General features: G+C 36.6%; 1 long non-coding RNA gene across 1 annotated transcript in view; it reads right to left on the reverse strand.

Moving 5' to 3' along the window:
• Positions 1 to 917: 917 nt before the first annotated feature.
• LOC143661441 (uncharacterized) overlaps positions 918 to 20,501 on the reverse strand; it is a 73,420-nt gene continuing 53,836 nt past the window's right edge. Inside the window, exons 5-6 of the long non-coding RNA XR_013164591.1 lie at positions 2,336 to 2,453; positions 918 to 1,045 (exon numbers count right to left, since the gene is read on the reverse strand). This is a non-coding gene — a long non-coding RNA (uncharacterized LOC143661441). The remainder of the gene's footprint in view (positions 1,046 to 2,335; positions 2,454 to 20,501) is intronic.

Below are 20,501 nucleotides of genomic sequence, written 5' to 3' on the forward strand. Positions count from 1 at the left end.
GCAAGAAAATGGCAGCCTGAATATGATGGTAGGTGTGACTTTTAGGAGGATAATGAGATATAGGTAACTTATAGGTTAAAGTCTAAGCTACTATGCATGTCAGACAGGCCCATTTTGTTAAGATCCAGCTTCTGTTATCAAGATAACTTTGGAATTGGGGTCAGTTAGTTCTGGGCTCACCCAAGTCCCTTCATTAATAAACATTAGCGGCTGTATTTAGTGATCACAGGACTCCAAACTCAAAAAAGCAGATAAAATGGGTACAAAGGAGAGTCAGTCACAAGGGTTTTAGAAATCACAAGAGTACACGATAAAGGCTATATAATCATTATCAGACACTAAGGCAGCTGGACTACAGTTTGTAGATTTGAAGTATTTCCCTCTGTCTACTCTAATATACCAAAAAGTGAAGAATGATCCAGAAATCATAAAATCTCCTAAATCTTAACTTCTTGGTTACAGGAGAGGTGGTAAGTATCCAGAAAGAATAAATTATGCAGGCTAAGGAAGTGTTAATGCCTAATACTAAAATCACCAGTAATTTTTTTATATGCCAAATATGAGCCTTCTTATAAGTTCTTATAAACTTCATTATTGTTCAACTACAAATCAAGAGTGATCAATTCTTTCAGCCTTAGGTTTAAAAAAAATCTGATTTGATTATTGTTCCTCCCCTATTTCATAAGTGAGGAAACTGAGGAATTGAGAGTGCCTTGGCCAAGATCATGGGGCTAGAAAGTGGCAGAATGGAATGCGAACTACGGAGAGCCTGTGCTTGGAGCCGTTCTTTAATATTGCTTCTCTGGAACATTATTTGTCAGCATATTATTTAGAAATTGGGAATTCAAAGAAAGAAATACTCATCTTCACACAGCTCTATAAATTGTACAATCTTTAAGTGTTCGTCTCAGGCTTCATTTTTTTCATCTCTAAAATGGGGCCAATCACCCAACCTTACCTCCTTTACAGGTACTGACAGACAATATGTGCAGTGGTTCTCTGTAAACTGCAAAGCTGCATATGTGGGGCACTGTAGTATTTTTACCTATAAAGGAAACCAGAACTTCTCAGCTTCTGGACAATATATGAGAATGTGCCTAGATAAAACAACAGGCGTGAAGTTCTATAAAATTTCAAAAAATGAGTTCCCCAAAATGACTTGTTTCAAATTACAGAGTTCCATTAAATCAATTGTAACATTTCTGTTTTAACCAAATTATATGATAATAATGAAGATAATAAATACCTGGCATTTTCAGAGTTTCTTTCACCCAACGGTTCCCACAGAGCTCAATCAGCTTTGTGTATAAACTGATTATGAGCGATACACAGATGAGACAGAGCAGGCAGGATAAAGCACACTAACAGCAACGCTGTTCTCTCTCCTCTCCACCAGCTCCTTTCATCCAAGCTTACTAATTGGTGCAAGAACAAAAGCCAAATGCTTTTAAAAATAATGAAAAAAAAGCATAATTCTAAGATGGCTCTTGTCAACAGCCCACAATCCAGCACAAGCACCCGGAGAAGAAAGAATAATTTGATAAAATAGTTATCACCATTTGTATTTTAATGCTTTCAGCAGAGCAGACTTTTATGAATCCATCAGAATATGAGACGGAAACACAGGAATATTGTCTCTGGCAGGCTACGGCAGTGCTGGTATATTTGTGTACCCTGACCACTTCCCAGAAAAGAAGCACGATACCCACATGCTCTTGCGTTCAGAGTTTTATTTTCTGAAGGGCAGTCAAATTCTCACCTTTTAATTGCAATAAAAAGGCACATGAGCCCCAGTGGTTATCAACAACTGTGCAGTGATGTTAGCCAGTACCTGATATGCTGGAGCTGCACAGCCCAATACCATGTAGTCACTGGTGTCATGTGGATATTGAGCGCTTGAATATGGCTGGCGGTTCTGAAAAGCTGAATATTTATTTCATTTAATTTTAATTAAAATAAATTTAAATTTTAAAACTACTTAATTCAGTTATTGGAAAATGTTTGACGTGTTTGGAACAACATGGATATGTAAATCTACTTTCCAACAGTGAATTTTACAGAATCCAAATACACACAGAGCATTTATGATAAAAAAAAAATCTAGTATCCAAATTAAGAAGCCCTACAAATGAAGATGACACAAAGTACTGGAAACATCTAGTAAGGAAAAAAAAATGTTAAACATCTCCATACTAATTTTTTTATATTGAGTACAAGTGGAAATGTTAGTGTTTAGATATATTGAGTTAAATAAAATATATTATTAAAATTAATTTCACCTGTTTCTTTTAGCTTCCTTTTTAAAAATAAGACTACAATAAAATTTAAAAATTACCTATGCATTTTACTTCTATCGGATGACTGTGCTGGGGGTTGGAATATCGATTTCCATCTGACTGCATCTCCTTTTGATGGGAGGGGCTGCTAAGACCTTCAGGGACCACCTAACCCACCTGGGAAAGCAAAGCATAATGCTAACCAGAGCAGTGGGATGTAGCCTTCGTTACTTCCATCACTGCCCCACTCTCTGACCTCTACTGAGCCCAAACTTTACCATCAGACTTTTATTGCCTCAGTCCTCACCATGCCCTGACCTACGTCAACCTCCTCAACTCCCCTCAAAAGCATTCTACATTCCTAGCTTCTTCTCCATGAAACTTATTACCTCACTAATAAACATTGCATTAAAATTTCCATTGACATTGCCACCTTTTCAACTCACCTCTATTCCCAAACCTTACCCATATCTACAGTTCGAGGGAAATTCAAGGCCAAGGAATTCCTAGCTCCTTTCTTCCTAACCTCGAAGATATTCTAAGTCATCCTTACCACATGTTTTTTATTATTTAACTATTTTTAAAATAGTTTTATTGAGAAACATTCACACACATAGTAATTAACTATTTTTTTATTAGAGAAGTTGGAGTTCAGAGAAAAAGCATACAGAAAATAGAGTTCTGATATACCAACACCCACACATGCAGTTTTCCCTATTAATAACATCTTACATTAGTGTGGGATGTTTGTTACAATTGATGAAAATATTATGATAATTATACTATACAGACCAGAGTCTACATTAGGGATCAGTATTTGCATTTTAGAGGCCTATGATTTTAAAAAAATTAAGAAATACATATGCAACCTAAAATCTCCCCTTTTAACAAGTCAAACATATAATTCAATGGTATTAATTACATTGACAGTATTCTACTGCTATCACCACCACCCATTACCAAAACGTTTCCATCACCACAAAACCTAAAACTCTATTCCAAGTCAGCACCACTCCCTATTCCCTACCTATATGCCAGCACTTGGTGGCCTGTATTCTAGTTTCCGACTCTATAAAATTGTTTATGATCTTTATTTCATATCAGTGAGATCATACAATATTTGTCCTTCTGTTCTTAACCTATTTCACTCCACATGAAATCTTCAAGGTTCATCTGTCTTCTTGTACGTATCAGAATTTCATTCCTTTTTTGCAGCTGAGTAGATAATGGACACTTGGGTTGCTTCCACCTTTTGGCAATTGGGAATGACACTGGTGTGCAATTATCATCTGTTCATGGACACTTGGGTTGCTTCCACCTTTTGGCAATTGGGAATGACACTGGTGTGCTATTATCTATTCTAGTCCCTGCTTTCAACTCTTTTAGGTTCCAAAACTAGAGGTGGGAGTGCCAGTGCTTACCATTCTAAGGAATCGCCAAACTGTTTTCCATAATGGCTGCACCATTTCACACTTCCACCAACAAGGAATGATGTCCCTATCTCTGCACATTCCTCTCAACACTTATTTTCCATGTTTTTAATGGTAGTCATTCTAGTGGGTATGAAATGGAACTCATTGTAGTTTTGATTTGCACTTGCTAAATGGCTAATAATATTGAATATCTTTTCATGTGCTTTTGGCTAAATGTATAACTTCTTCAGAGAAATGCCTATTCAAACCTCTTACCCAATTTTAATTGGATTATTTGTCTATTTGTTGTTGATTTGCTGGATTTCTTTACACATTCAGAAAATGAAACTCTTATTGGATATGTGGTTTCCAGACATTTTTCCCATTCTGTAGGCTGTCTTTTAACTTTCATAATACAATCTTTTGGGGCACAAATGTGTATATTCATGCATTTTGTTAAATTTTGGAAGTTTTATGCCATTATTTCTTTGAATATTCCTCCTGCTCCTTTTACTCTTTCTTCTTCCCCTGTAATCCCCTAATGTGTTTACTGGTACACATTATGGTATTCCACAGGTTTGTCAGGTCTGTTCACCTTTTTTCAGTCTTCTCCTCATCCTGAATCATTTCCATTGTCTTTCTATGAGTTCTCTGATTACTTTCTCTGCCAGCTCAAATCTGTTGTTGAAACTGATTTAGAATTTTTCATTTCACTTATTGTGGACTTCAATTCCAATATTTCTGTTTGGATCCTTTTTCAAGATTTCTATCTCCATGAATTCTTATCAATACTAAGACTTCCTTAGGGATCTTAAATCCTACCACCTTCATTTAAAACTGAGTTCAACAGGCCAGGTCTCATTCTTTCTACCTTACCTATCCCTCCCCTCAGGGCCTAACAAGCTAAGGCAGTTATGGGGAAAGGTTAGGAGCAGAAAGATGAAGGAGATATGGTCTTGGTTTAGAATTTTTTCTGCTGTGACCTGGAGATTAGAACTGGTAGGCACAGAAGAAATGCTGTGGAGTAGACCTTGTTTGTTCTGAAAGAATTTCCCAATTGGAGTTTTATTTTTTCAAATAATACCTCTGCAATGGTAACTGTAGTAAATAAATCATTATTAAAATATAAATAGCCTTGGGAATGGGGTAATTGAATAAGATCTAATTGCTGAATTTTATTATGTAAATGAATTTCCATAACTCTCAAGTTATGGAAAAGTTTTCCTGGATTTATGCTTGGGACAACTTAAACAATTGTAATATATTTTTAGGGCCTGATAGTCAATATGCTTTTGAAGTTTTTCATAATTTTAGGATATTATGAAAATCAAGAGATATTTTTAACCTCCAATAGAAGAAATAAAAAAGCAAATACAACTGCAAAAAAAATGCAGTGACAAAGTCTAGTCCTATTCCTATGTTTATGATGAATTTGAATCAAACAAATATAATTTTATCTACTTAGGTATGTTCTCCCTAAATTTATACAGGTTTACCAATAAAATAAGCTAGCACTATATCTATTAGATCTTTATTATGAAAAAAATAAACTTATTTTATTTTATTTTATTATTCAGTTTGACAAACTTTATTTTAAAATTAGTTTTATTCTGCAGCATGTTTAAAGACAACATCAAAGATCTTTCTGGTAGATTAGAGTATGTGGGCAAGTAAAATATACAAGATGTGGTTTGTTAAGGAAAAGTGTATAATTTTATCCTCCAGAATGTGCAGGACGAAGCCTGAGTGAATATGGAAGGTTGTAGAAAGTTTTTAAAAAAGAATTTGGTTTGTTGTAGTCATTGCTGAATAAAAGCCCTGAATGGTTATGGAAAGTTATCTAAGGTTTGATAAAGTGAATTTTGTTTGCTGTAAAAGTTTTATGAAAGTGAACTTCATTTATTTTAGTCAATGCTGACTAAAATTTGATAAGCTTAGCTAATGCAGTACGGCTTGTCCTAAAGTAAAATGGCTAGTTTTAATATATAAGACAAGACCTGAATGTACAGAGAAAATTGTAGAAGATTTGTGAAAGTGAATTCTTCCTGTCATAGTCAATGATGAACAAAATTTGATATGCTAGTTTACAATATTTTTTGAAAGAGCTTTTGTGTCAAACTGTGTATTCATATAAAATGAGTTGAGTTTAATCTCTGTTATAATAATGTGCATTGTTGGACTGCTCTTAATTAAAGGTTATACAAAGTTTTCTTAACCATCTGAGCACCTTGTCTGGAAGACAAAGATTTTATATAATATCAAAATAATGTCCTTGTTTATGCTTATGTCAACCTTAACATCCTTTATTTCAGAAGACAAGTCTTAACATTTTTAAAGGAAAACTTTTGCAAAGGATTTGTTCTTTCACCTTGTAAAATGAGGTGCTAATATAGTTTAACATATTACATAGGAAGCATTTGGGAAGTATTACAATAATTGAAATTGATTTTCTATACTTCTGTTAGCTAAATGTTTATGGGTTAAATGTTATTCATATATTTAGAGATTGCATAAATACCTAAAGAATTGAAAATGTTCTCACTGTCCATGTTATATCCTAATACTGATCTGTAGGATGTTAGACAACAGTATGATGTTGTTAGTCATGGTTTTAGTTATTCCTAGATGGTTACAGATCACGGAAACAATCAAATTTACTTATCAGTTATACTACTTTGATCTAATGCTTCTCCAAAGGAATATGTGATGAGCTATGAGTCAGAACTCATCTTCAACAAAAAGGGACTTTAAAAGAGAAGCAAGATAAGTAAATAAATTATGTTCTACCTGTTAATTAATATAACCCTGGTTAATGTGTAAAGCTGAATATTCTAGTTTGCAAAAGCTGCCAGAATGTGATATATCAGAAATGGAATGGCTTTTTTTTTTTTTACATGGGCAGGCACCGGGAAATGAACCCGGGTCCTCAGGCTTGGCAGGCAAGCATTCTTACCTGCTGAGCCACCGTGGCCCGCCCTGGAATGGCTTTTTAAAAGGGGAATTTATTAAGTTGCAGGTTTACAGTTCTAAGGCGGTGAAAATGTCCAAATTGAGCTACCAATAAGAGTTTATCTTCATTCAGTAAAGGCTGATGAAGTTTGTAGTTTCTCTTTCAGCTGGGAGGGCACACAGCGACATCTGCTAGCATTCTCTCCTGGCTTCTTGTTTCATGTAGCTCCCCCAGGGGCGTTTTCCTTCTTCATCTCCACAGGTCTCTGGCTGTGTGGACTCTGTTGGTTCTGGCTGCTCTGGTGGCTCTAAATGTTTTTAAAAACGGTTCCCTTTTAAAGGGCTCCAGTAAGCAACCCCATGTTGGATGGGCAAAGACACATCTCCATGGAAACCATCTAATCAAAAGTTTCCACCCACAATTGAGTGGGTCATATCTCCATGGAAACAATCAAAAGTATTCCACACAAGAATACTGAATGAGGATTAAAGGACATGATTTTCTGTGGTGCATAATAGCTCTAAACTGGCCCAGTGAAACAGAACAAAACTTCTGCTATGGTTTGTGGTTGATGATCCCAATATAAATCAACTAACAAATGTTTTTATTTATTAGAATAGCTTCATTTAGAAAAAGCTTATAAGAAAATAAGGGCCTATATTGTAAGCTCTTATAGAAATCACACTTATTTCTGAGCTCTGTTATTTCTAAATTCTGAGATGCTTTGCTGTTTGTGTATAACCTGGTAACTCTCTGGAACTTTGGGTATCTGTGTGACACCCGGGACTCAGAATTTTCCAGCTCTGAAAGTCAGCATTACTCCACACAGCAACTGTTAAAGAAGCTGAAAAGGAGCTCCAACTTCACTTAGAGAAGTGAGTGAAGGTGATCTGGTTATGGCTAAAGTAAATCAGAATACAAGGTAAAAGAGTATATTGCCTGTGTTTTAAAACTTTACTGCTATGTGAGACCAAAGGAAGGGATGTCTATCTTATCCAAAATATAAATTTCCTGTTGCTCCCTAACTAATTTAACCTGTCTGCTCAATTTTTTCAAACAACCTATTACATGGAACCTAGAATAATGAGTGAGATCTTGATAGTCTGTACAGGTTAAAGCAATACCCTGATGAATTTCAGAGTATTGGGGGCAGAAAGTGAGAAAAATACTTGCAAAGTCCCCTAAGGAACTGGAAAAAATGTGGACCTATTAAATTTCCCCATGTGGGGAATTTCTGCTATTCTCTTAAGCAATAGGGAATCATAATTTAACAATCAAAGTCCTCAAACTTGAGGTTTGCCCTATGTAATGCCTAAGAGTTACCCCAGAGAACCTCTTTTGTTGCTCAGATGCCTACTGTCCTTCTCTAAGACAAACTCTACAAACAAACTCGCTGCCTTCCCCCCTATGTGGGACATGACTTTCAGGAATGAAACTGGCCCTGGCATTGTGGAATTGGTTGACTAATAGGGGCAAAAGAAATAAAACAAAGTGAAATTTCAGTGGTTGAGAGATTCCAAATGGAGTCAAGGAGATATTCCGGAAGTTATTCTTATGCAAGTCTTGGTAAAATACTGCAAATTGCCACAATATGCTAAGCCCAACCTGCAATGTTTCTTAAGACCCTAAAGAATACCCTGGGCTCTACTGAAGACTCTATAAAAGCTTTACTTATTAAGTTTATTTTTCAGAGACTTAAAACCTCTGGATTTAAAAGACCTAAAACCCAGAAGCACTGGTCTCTCCTAGAACAACAATCAGTTTCATTCCTCTACCACATGTTGCCACACACCTCTTTTCAGCATGAAGAAGTTAGAATGGTCATTGCCCAGATACCCCTCAAGTATAAGAGAATGATCAAATACCTTATTGCAAATCTAGTAACTTGTTCTTCACCCATGCTTCTGTCTGAACAACTTCCCTCATTCTCAGTGACTTAGCTTAATCAATCGTCTCATTTTAGTCTCCCTCTTAAGTTTCTCCTCATAGGCTGACTCCCCCATTTACAACCCTTTCAGATGGGTAAGCCCAGTCCTCCTGGACACTGAGTCAGGCCATGGAGAGGGACCTAATCAATCAACATCTTTGGGTGCTCAGATCCCAAGTCCCCCATCCAGGTCACCATTAGAGTCACACTTACCCGTTCCCTAGTTCACGATTTCCTCCAATCCATAAAGTTGGCTAGTAAATGGGTGAGTGACCTGGTTTCACAATTACATGATTTTTAACTTAGTACTGATTTCAACAAGATAACAAGCCTGCAGTACCTATAATAGCATTAATACAAGCTTGGATATATGTGCTTTTGCAAAACTCCAAGCCCGTCTTCCTTCATTCTTCCTTTTTACTTTACTCAGGTGCCTGCCCAGGATGCCCCCATGTTCCTAGGCCCTCTTCCTGCCATCATCATGTCACACAGTGGGGAGTGTCCGGCACCCAGTCTCCTTCGTTTAGCCCTTCCTCTGTTCTTTCTTAGTGATAACACTATTGCTAGCTGGTTTCTGTCCAAGTGTGTGCACACCATATGTGAACAATATTGCTGTGATCAGAATTGTTTGAGAGCTGGATATTTTTTTCTGGTAGAGCTCTCTGATGCCCACTGATGTTAAATTGACCTATATTTTCCCACTGTCCTTATCCTATTAGTCTGTTTACTAGCAGAGACTTGCTTTCATTTATTCCTACTTACTTCTGCAGCCTGATTAGAATTAATTTTATGTGTAGTTATTCCCCATGATGATTCTTTCATTTCTTTTCTTTAACCTACAAACACATTCAAAGAATATTCCAAGAATCAGCCCCCTGACCTGTTTCCTCCTCAAGCTTCTATCCCATCTTTCACCTTTCATTTGCTCCTCAAACCTATGCAATCTGAATTCCTCCTCATCCCTCTAGGGAAATTGCTTTCCCAGATCATTAGTATCTGTTCAGTTAACACATTTTAGTCCTCTCCTCATTCTTCATCTACTCTTTCTGTCTACTATTCATCAACTACTAATTGTGGGGGGCTTTTGTTTTTAATAAATTCATCCCTTGGCTTCAATAATAAAGTACTTTCTTCATTATTCTTCATCCAGAATAGGTACCTAATAAAGGGTTCTAGTCCCTTTCCTTGCTTTCAACTGCCCAGGACTTAATTATTACTCTGTGGCAAGGATTCTCAAACATGCTTCTCCATTTCTGACTCAGCCCAAGCATCTTGGATCACCTGTGGAACATAATTTCAGGAATAATCTTCGGGAATTTCAAATTTAATCTCTGCTAGTTCTTCCCCTCTCCACTCCTGAACTTTATCTGTTTTATTCTGTATCTCATAATATAGAATCAATATTCTCCCTGTAATACCAGTGCAAAACTTTGGAGACATCTTCAAGTACTTTATCTTTTTCTTAAACTACTTTCTTTCTCTATCCCATCCAAGCAGTATCTAATACCATCAGTTGGGTCATGAAGTTATCTCTCACTCAATCCCTTCAATCTGTTCTCTTTGTCACTACCTAAATCTGGCATCATTAAGGCTTACAAGTATCCCAATAGCTTCATAAGGGATTTCTCTTCTTCCACCTTGTCATCAAAGTTAACTTTCCAAATCCAAGCCTGATCACAAAACATTGAATGGTTCCCAACTTAACACAAAATGAAATCAATTATCCTACATGAACTGGTTGCAGCAGATTTTCTGTGTTACCTATCATTGTGCAACCTACCTTGTAACTGGTGCTTTGATCACACATACCCATAATCACAAACATTTCTTATAATTTCTTCACTCTGTAACTTTCATATGATGCCCCCTGAATGTGCACTACTCTGGCCTTATTTCCCCATATTGAACTGCCACACAGTCTTGGGGCAATGCTTCCTCCAACAGAGCTGCTGGGCCCTCTTCACACAAAACGAATCTCTCTCGCCTCTATTTACTATTGCACTTTTTATCTGTTATGATCCTTCCCTTGGGCTACAGGGCTTCCTCGGCCTATTTTCAACTCTTCACTAAATTGTGAGTTTCCAGAAAGCAGAAACCATGTCTCATTCAAATTCATATCCTCTACAGACCTCAGAGTAGGTAGATGCATAGTAAATTTTTATGCAATTGTTGAAATAAAATAATTAAATTACAACTAAATGCAACCTTTTCTTAGCCATTTTAAGATTCTTCAAAGAACTCTACTATTTGCCAGTTTGGCCAGGGTGGTGAATTAATGTCCTACTTTAAAGATAAACAGATGCTCAGAAGTCTGAAGTGTGGCACAGCTCTTGAAGATTAGCATTTTCTTCTGAGAAAACCTATTCAGCTTTTCTATACTTCCTCCCCAACACTTGTTCTATTCATTTAAGGAAAAAAATGTAATTGTATCAAATACCCAAAACCCAGAGTAAATAAATGAAAATCTGTATGCTTCCTACAGCCAAACTCAAGAGGGTTGTCCTTCAGATAAGATCCCAATTTGTCCTATAGTTTGTCGTATTATATTCCCAATCAGCCAATGAGTGCCTACTGAGAAAATGATGAGAACCCGGATTTTTGTTCAATGTTTTGGTGTTCAAAAATAAATAAATAGAAGGAAGCCCAGGGTCAAACAAAAGGTATAAGACTTACAGAGGCTGAATAAAAAAAAAAAAAAAACTGGAAGAAGAAAGTAGTGTTATTAGTAGTGACTTTAAATGTAAGTGGATTAAATGTTTCAGCAAAAAGGCAGAGATTGGCAGAATGGATAAAAATGCATAGCTGAACTAAATGCTGTCTGCAAGAGACTCATCTTAAATTCAAAGATTAGAGTAGGTTGAGGAGAAAAGATGGAAAAATATATACCATGCAAGTAGAAGCCAAAAGAGAGTTGATGTGGATATATTAATATCAGATAAAATAGACTTCAAGTAAAACTTATTATGAGGGACAAAGATGGTCATTGCATACTGATAAATGAAATTCAATAGAAAGATAGAGGAAGTATAAATATATATGTGTCTCACAGTTGTGCCCCAAAATATATGACCCCAAAATATTTGGGCAGTCCCAAAAATACTGACAGATTTGAAAGAAGCTATTGATGGTTCTACATTAATAATAAGACATTTTACTATACCATTCTTATTAATGAAAAGGGCACTAGCCAAAAGATCAACAAGGAAATAAAAAACTTGAATGATATTCTAAACCAACTAGACCTAATAGAGATATACAAAACACTTCACCCAACAAAAACTGAATACACATTCTTCTCAAGTGCACATAAATCATTCTCCAGGATAGAACACATGTTGAGTCACAAAACATGTCTCAATAAAATAAAAAATATTTAAGTCATGCAATGTATATTCTCTGATCACATGGAATGAATCTCAAAATCAATAACAGAAGGAGAAATGGAAAATTCAGTTATCTGTGGAAATTATACAACATACTATTAACCAATGGGTTAAAGAGGAAATAAAAAGCAAAATTAGGACATATCTTGAGGCAAGTAAAAATAAAAATACAATATATGAAAACTTATGGGATGCAATGAAGACAGTGCTGAAGGGGAAATTTTTAGCTCAAAATGCTTACATTAAAAAAGAAGACTGTAAATCAGAAACCTAACCTCAAAACTGATCATCTCAATTGATGCAGAAAGGACATTTGACAAATCCAGCACTGCTTCTTGACACAAACACTTAGAACACTAGAAATAGAAGGAAAATTCCTCAACATGATAACATGCAAATATAAAAAGCCCACAGCTAACATCCTACTTAATGATGAAAACCAAAAGTTTTCCCTCTAAGATCAGGAATCAGACAAGGATGCCCACTGTCATCACTGTTATTCAACTTTATACTGGAAGTTCTTGCCAGAGTAACTAGGCAAGAAAAGGAAATAAAAGGCACTCAAATTGGAAAGGATGATGTAAAACTTTCACTATTTGTAGATGACATGATTCCATATATACAAAATCCTGAAAACTCTACAACAAAGCTCCTAAAGTTAATAAACGATTCTTCTGTAAATGCACAAATCCTCTAGTAAAGAAACAATTTAAAATAAATAAGATTCAGACCCAGGTTAGAGTTGCTAAGGTAGCCTCCATGGAAATGGACTATGTAAAAGGTATCTGCTATGGGTAGATACATGGATAATTCAAGAGAATGGAAGGGCTTTCCGAGATGGAAGAAGGAAAGAGAAAAAATGGGCAATAGGCTGGAAATTATCATAATTATGTGGGTTAAGAGGAGTGGGGGCAATAAACTGAAATGTCTGATTTGAAGAGATGGTCTATTGTAGAATCACAATTTTCAAAATATATTCATTATTTCCTCTTTACAATTATGAGATGTGGGAGATCAATATATAAATAAACAAAACTATAAGCTACTGAAGTGAAGAAGGAGGGGAATAAAAACCTGTTGTCCTACTTACTTTGTTGCCTCTTAACAATCCCCTTCCATGATCCCAGAGTTCCTTTCCTAGAGCTCCTCTTGGTAGAATCAGGAGAAAAAAAAAAAAAACACCAGCCAAATGAAAAAACATAAAATAAAATAGGTAGAATTGCTGTCAAACTGTAGGGAACCATACTCTTAATTCAGTCCTGTGTCTCATACAGCATGACCTTCCATAATTTGTAAGTGAAATAAATCAATTCTATGTCTACACAGATAGTTCCTTGTACATATTTGATGCCTAAAAATGTTTTCTCAATTTTTTAATGAATGGGCAAATGATAACAGAGTAAATGTCAACCTCCCTTGAAATGACCAATAGTCTTTCCAAATTCTTCATCAATAGTTTTCTGCAACCTAGTTTATCCCATCCTATTTCCAGCAGGGAACTGAGTCTGAACTGTGAATGCAGAGCTTCAGCCTAAGACTGTTTTACCAGTCCACAGCAACTCCACTATATCAAAGCCTAAGCATGCATATCCAGTGTCTTCATGATAATTCCTAAAATAAAAGAAACATCCCAAAGTACCATTCTTCCCTACTGCCAGAAGTGATCATTCAGAAGCCTCTTCAAGGTACACAGCTCTACACTGGTTAGTGTGCAGATCTCAGAGAAAATGAAGATCCTGTATTCAGAGTGAGAAATGCTCCACAGGTATGATGTTTTCAGAGGTTCAGCCAAAATCTTAGCACATGCAAATAAGCTCAGTGCCTGGAAAAAAACATCTGGAAATGGCTTGAAAGCATGACAATGGGCTGTTTTCTATTATGTTCTTGTAACCTGCTGTGCCATAGACATGGATATACTCATATCCTTTTAACTTGGGGATAATATGAGAAGAGAGATATCATGATTACAGGAGTATGTGGACAGGGTGGGAAAAAAACAGATATTGAATTCCATTCAAATAGAAAAACCAAAACTTTTCCTGTATTTCTAGAGAAAATAAAAGCATTAGCTTGATAAAAAAAATTGAAAGCATATATTTTTAAGAAACTGCCATCATTTTTAAGGTTCCCTTGAGTAGCAATTATCTCTTCACATGTTCCTTAAGTGTGAAAAGGGAGAGCAAAAGCATGATTCTAAAATTGTTTTACTTTTTCTTCCTTCCATTTCTCTTTCACCTAATATCTAATTGCTAATACTGCGGTGCCAATTTTCACCTTATATCCAATTTCACCAACCAAACAGCCCATGAGCCCCTATACTTCCAATCAATCTCACTATCAGTGAAGACAAAGCATTTATTCAACAGGTTTTTATGACGTATCTACTGCGCTACTTGTTGAGGCTATGCTCATTTCAAATAAATGGATAATATGCAGAGTCTTTCCTTCATCAAACTTGGAGATTAGTGTGGGAGATAAAGATTAATCAAACAATCATGGAAACCAACGTAATGTTATAATTTTCATATAAATGATGATCAAAAACTGCATGCTGTCATGTGATTCTCCTAGGAGAATTTCACTTCTTTGGTGAGTTCAGGGAAGCCCTTCCAGAAGAAGTAGCATTCATGCTTAGAGTTGAAAGATGTGTGGGAAAAAGTTAGCAAAGTTGGCGAGGCCAGGAGGGTAGGGCTGGGGTAAAGAGCATCAGCAGAAGAAACAATGTCAGACACCCTGGGTTATGGCGAAGATGGCACTTTCAAGGATTTGAGTGGGACAGGCATGGTCAGTGCAGAGGGTAAAGGGAACTGGTGTGGTTGTAAATGAATCTGAAGAAGTAGTTAGGGTCAGCCATGCAGAACGTTGTAGGTCATGATATAAATTTTGGCTTTTATCTGAAGTGCACTGCAAACCTATCGGTAAGTTTCCAGCAAGTGTTGGGAATGAAGATGCATTGCAAATTCGCTTTATGAGCAGATTTCTTTGATTGTGATATTTAAAGCACAAGAGAGCTTTGGAGGTGATTCACAGGGGATGATTGTTTGAATGAGGGTAGTAGCAATGGAGGAGGAGAAATGAATTGGAAAAAGATATGCAGAAAGAAAACTGCACAGGGGATTGGTGATAGAAGCTAAGGGAGAGTCAGGTGTCAAAGATGGCTAAAGATACCGGTTTGAAAAAGTAGATGGATGGTAGTGATTTCACCGAAATAAGGATAACTAGATAAAAGCCATGTTTAGATAGATATCATTATTTTTATTTCAGATATATGAAGTTTAATGTACCTTCAGTATACTTAAGGGATATGTCAAAGCTCAGTTGGATATACAGGTCTGAAGCTGAGAGGAGAGGTCTGAGTGATGTAAATGTTAATTCTGTGCAGATGTTAAAGGCAGTGATGAAATCTTCCAGGGGAGATGTAGTAATTAGGCTCAGGTGTCAACTTGGCCCCATTATGGTGCCTAGTTGTTCTGCTACTGTGGATTTAAATCATCAGTGTGTGAAACTCATCTATAGCTGATTATATCTGCAGTTGGTTAAGGTCAGCAGCCCAGCACAACTCAGCTCAGAGCTCAGAGTGGACCCAGACCCAGACATTTGGGCATGCAGAAAGGAATCACCTCAGGGAAAGCCATTTTAACAGAGAAGCCAGAAGAGAAGGCCAGTGTGCCTTCCCATGTGACAGAGAAAGCCAGAGACCACTGTCTTTCCTGCAAAGAATTTTAAATTTCTAATTAAACAAATCCCTCTTATAAAAACCAGTCTGTTTCTGGTGTATTGCATTCTGGCAGCATTAGCAAACTAAACAAATTTTGGTACCCGAGAAGTTGTAACAAAAATGCTGTATATGCAAATACCAAACATGTTGGAATGGCTTTTTAAACAGATAAGGGAAGTCTTCTGGAAGAATTTTGAGAAGCTTGATAGAAAGAGCCTAGACTGCTTTGAAGAGATTGTTGGTAGAAATATGGACTCTAAAGACACTTTCACTGAAGCCTTAGAGGAATGTGTTGTTGCAAATTGGAAGGAAGGTAACCCTTGTATTAAGGTGGCAGAAAGTTCGGCAAAAATTGAATCCTGGTGCTGGATGGAAGGGGTACTTGGCTGAGGAAATGTCCATGCTAAATATGGACAAGGAAGGGGTAGGCTGAGGAGTAAATTTTGCATGTAAAGAAACCAGAAATTGATGGTCTGGAAAATTCTGGACTTCCAGAAAGTGAGACACCAGAGAATAGTGCCCCACATGAGGATTTAACCAAATACTGGACCAGCCAGCCATTACAAGACAAGGCAGGGTTGGAGATGGAGTCATCCAGAAAGGATTTGTGGAAAGTCCTATTTTCTCATTGCTTTGATCCCTGTATGCTAAATGCCAAGTCAACAAATTTTTTGTGAGACCTGTACAAATGGAACTACTGCTGGTCTTGACTGGAAGGGACAGAAAAGGGACAGATGGAAGAATGACTTCAGAGGCAGAACCATGGAAGCTAAGGTCTGAAGCCAAGAAACCTCGGACCAGGAGAGTGGATCCATCTGTGCATGTGGGGGTGGGGGGTGAGTTTGCCCAATAGGCAGAGGGCAGTCCTTCCACCTCAATGCTTAGCAAGAGTTCTGGTGTCCTGGGCCTTGGAGAGGGTGAATCACACTCCCTGGGCTTTGGGGGGAGTCTAACTGCCACTCCATTGTTCTGAAGAGGTTGAACATGTGCCCTGGAGATGGCAGAAAATCTGGTTGCCACCCAGATGCTTGAGGAGGCTGGGGCTGAAAAAGGTGGTCTCCTCAATGTTCCCCAATGTCGGAACCCTCTTCCCAGTGTTTGGAGAGAACAGGGCCACTGCATAGGCTCTTGGAAAGGGTGTACTTTCCAAGACTGCTGCTTTCTAAAGCCCTGAGGGTGAATGACTCTCAGACTTTGAAATCTAATGGAGTATTCCTTGCAGGCTTTCAGAACTGTTTAGGTTCAGTGACTCCTGTTTTCCTTTCAATTTTCCTTCTTTGTATATTGGAAGCAGATAACTCTCTCTAAGTTCATAAGTTCATAGCCAGAGGAGAATTTTGCCTTGGTACAGACCATGCCTATAACTGACCTTGATGACATTCTGTGCTATTTTTGAGTTTGTATTGTTACTGAAAGAATTTAAGGCTTTTGGGATATTGTGATGAAATGAATGTATTTTTTATATGGAAAGATTTAGTGCCTCATATGCAGGACAGATGAGCATTGTAGAGAAAAACATGTTATTGTTTTCATTTAGAGATTAAGTACGGTTTAAGGTGATGTGCGTAGATGATGAGGGTTGGACGCTGTAAGAGTTAGGTTCAGGTGTCAACTTGGCCAGTTGTTCTGTTGCTGTGGATTTAAATCATCAGCATGTGAAATTCATCTATAGCTGATTACACCTGTAGTCAGTTAAAGGGAGTGCCTTCCACAATGAGTAATGTTAAATCAGTTAGCTGGAGGCTAAAAAGAAAGAGTCAAAAGAGAGCTCAGCAGCCAGCACAACTCAGCTCAGAGCTCAGAACTACCCAGACCCAGACACCTGGCAATGCAGAAAGGAATCGCCCCAGGGAAAGCCATTTGAACCCAGAAGCTGAACGAAAGGCCAACAGACACCTGTGTGCCTTCCCGTGCAATAGAGAAAGCCAGAGGAAAGCCAGCTGCCTTTCCTCCAAAGAACTGTAAATTTGTAACTAAATAGATCCCCTTTATGAAAGCCAGTCCATTTCTGGTGTATTGCATTCTGACAACATTAGCAAACTAAGACAGGAGATTATACTGAAGAGCTGAATGCCTCGGCTTCTTCATCATGCTTTGGCACTGCCTAAAACCATAGAGAGAAAAGAGGAAATAAAGATGAATGGTTCTTTTCCAAATAAACTTTTTGCCCCAGTTTGCTCCAAAAGTAGATGTCAGAGAAATTTTGGAAAAGAGGGCCTCAGAGTAGTGGCCAAGAAACAAAAAGAAAATGACAATAGAAATAGAAAATGAGTCTGTCTGACTTCAGTCAAAGCAAAAATCACATAGGAGATAGAAACAAGATGGCAAGGGCCATAAAGACACATTTGCCCTCTCTTCTGGTAAAATTTAATATGATTTAAATTTTTAATCATAAATTTTATTTATTCAAATTTGAATAAGTTTATTAAATTGAATAAATCATAAATTTGATTTATTCAAAACCAGAGTGGGCAAGCAGTGATTTCTGTGTTACCTGTGGATCCTTGGAATGCAACAAGGTTAAGTGAGAGTTCTACAAACAGGAAGGGGATTAGAAAGTTAGTTTGCATTACCTAGTCTCTGGTAAAAATAGACTAGGTAATTCAGACTAAGTCTTCCACTAGGAATACTTAATGCAATTAAATATCAGAATGCTGACAAGATAGTGAGGAACTGTCAGGACTCAACGTGAGGGAATACACATAGCCAGGAAGGCAAACGCAGCTTTTCAAACTTCTATTTTAGCAACATTTGCCAATTTTAGAAAGGGTAACTAAAAAGGTCAGAAGTGCTTTTGACCATCTTCTGGGGTTAAGGGATAGAGACTGAAAGCCAGAATCTACTAACAAAAATTCGATGACCTCCCTTTCTTGGGATTGGGCCCACTAAAGTATTCCAGCTAGGGGAAAGGGTGAACTATAAGGAGACACAGGTCTTCACAGGGACTGCAACTCAATTTCAAATCACCTCTGTCTCTAAATTTGGATTGATATGACACTAAATTTCTAGTATTAAGGGATCTAGTAGAAGCAAACTGTAAGTCCTTCTCTGAAAGCAGTTTACATTATCCTAGGCCACATTTTATTTCTACAAACAGTTTTGCAAATATAATGCCTGGCATATAATCATGAACAACAGGGCACAGGAGGTGAGGGACAAGGCAACGCAAACCAACACAACAAAAACAATAGGCAAAATAAACAGACCCACAAGGGCTCAACAGGTTGGAATTGTCATTCAGAAACTTAAAAAAAGAAACTATACTTAACACTATTCAAGAAATAAAAGACTTAGATTTAAAATTTTAGCATAAAATTAGAAAGTATTAAAAGAGTACTAAATGTAAACTCTAAAACTGGGAAATAAAATAACCAAAGAAATCAAGGGATGGGTTTAAAAGACAATCAGGCACAGTTGAAGAGATAATTGAAAAAGTAGAAGACAGACCAGGGGGGGAAAAATGCCTCAAAGGAAATACAAAGAAGAGAAATAAGAATAGTTTTTAAAACAAAGAAGAGAGAATAAGCATGTAGGATATAGTCAGAAATTCTGACAGAGAGGATGGGACAGTAATAACAATGAAAGGAATGAAGAGGTAATAGCTGAGAATTTTCCAAAACTGATTTTTAAAAATCCAAGCTGCAGATATAAGAAACCCTAGAACTTTAAAACAGGATAAAAAATAAATAAATAAATAAAATACTACATATAAGCATATCATATTAAAACTACTGAATGCTGGGCAGTGCAACGGTGGCTCAGTGGCAGAATTCTCACCTGCCATGCCAGAGACCTGGGTTCAATTCCCAGTGCCTGCCCATGTGAAAACAAACAAACAAAAAAACTACTGAATGCCAAATATATATAATAAACACAGCTTTTTAAAAATAGACAATATCTTCTCTTGAATTTAAGAAGCAACAATTGGATTAATCTCTGACTCCTCAACAAAATCTAAAATTCAAAAGACATGGAATGATATCTTCATAATGCTGAAGGAAAAATATTCAGATAATAAAAAATTCTATTCCAAATAAAAATGTCATTTAAAAATTAAGGTAATCATAAATATTTTTTTACACAAATAATAAGAAAGTATTTATCATCACCAGACTGACACGAAAGCAAGTACTAAAAGGCATTTTTAGGCAGAGGGATAATGATTCCAGATGGAAGATCAGAGCTGCAGAAAAGAAAAGGAAGCAATGTCCAGGCAAATATAAATGAATATTGATTGAATACATAAAAATATTAATGTCTTGGTATGGAAATAGAGAAATAAAATACAGGACAACAATAACATATGGGTTGGAAGGGATAAAGAGAATGAAAGTGTACTAAGATTACATTTTAAAATAATGTTTTATGTTGCTCATAATAGAGAGTTAAAAAGCAAGGAATGTTTTTCAACAGGACAGCTGAAAAACAAGGAGTGGAAAAAGATCAGGGAAGTGCTAATCAAAAGAAAGCTATTGTTACTACATTAATATCAAAGTAAAATGTATGGGAAAAAAAGTATTACTAGAAATAGAGAAGTATACATCATAAAGATAAAAAGTTTGATTTACCAGAAAGATATTAAAATTATATATATTTTTGCAACTAATAAAATAGCTTTGAAGTCTTTAAAGCAACATCTTCTCAAGACTAAAGGAAGAAATAGACAATTCCATAATTATATTGGAAGATTTTAACACATTTCTCTTAGTAATTTATAAAATAAGCAAAGTAAGTAAGGCTATAGAACATTTGAATACCACAAGTGATTAATTTGATGTATTGGTTACATACAGAACAATCAGGTTGGGTCTCAATTCAGATTTCAGAGGCCATAG

The sequence above is a fragment of the Tamandua tetradactyla genome, chromosome 17, assembly GCF_023851605.1.
Source record: "Tamandua tetradactyla isolate mTamTet1 chromosome 17, mTamTet1.pri, whole genome shotgun sequence".
Taxonomy (NCBI): domain Eukaryota; kingdom Metazoa; phylum Chordata; class Mammalia; order Pilosa; family Myrmecophagidae; genus Tamandua; species Tamandua tetradactyla.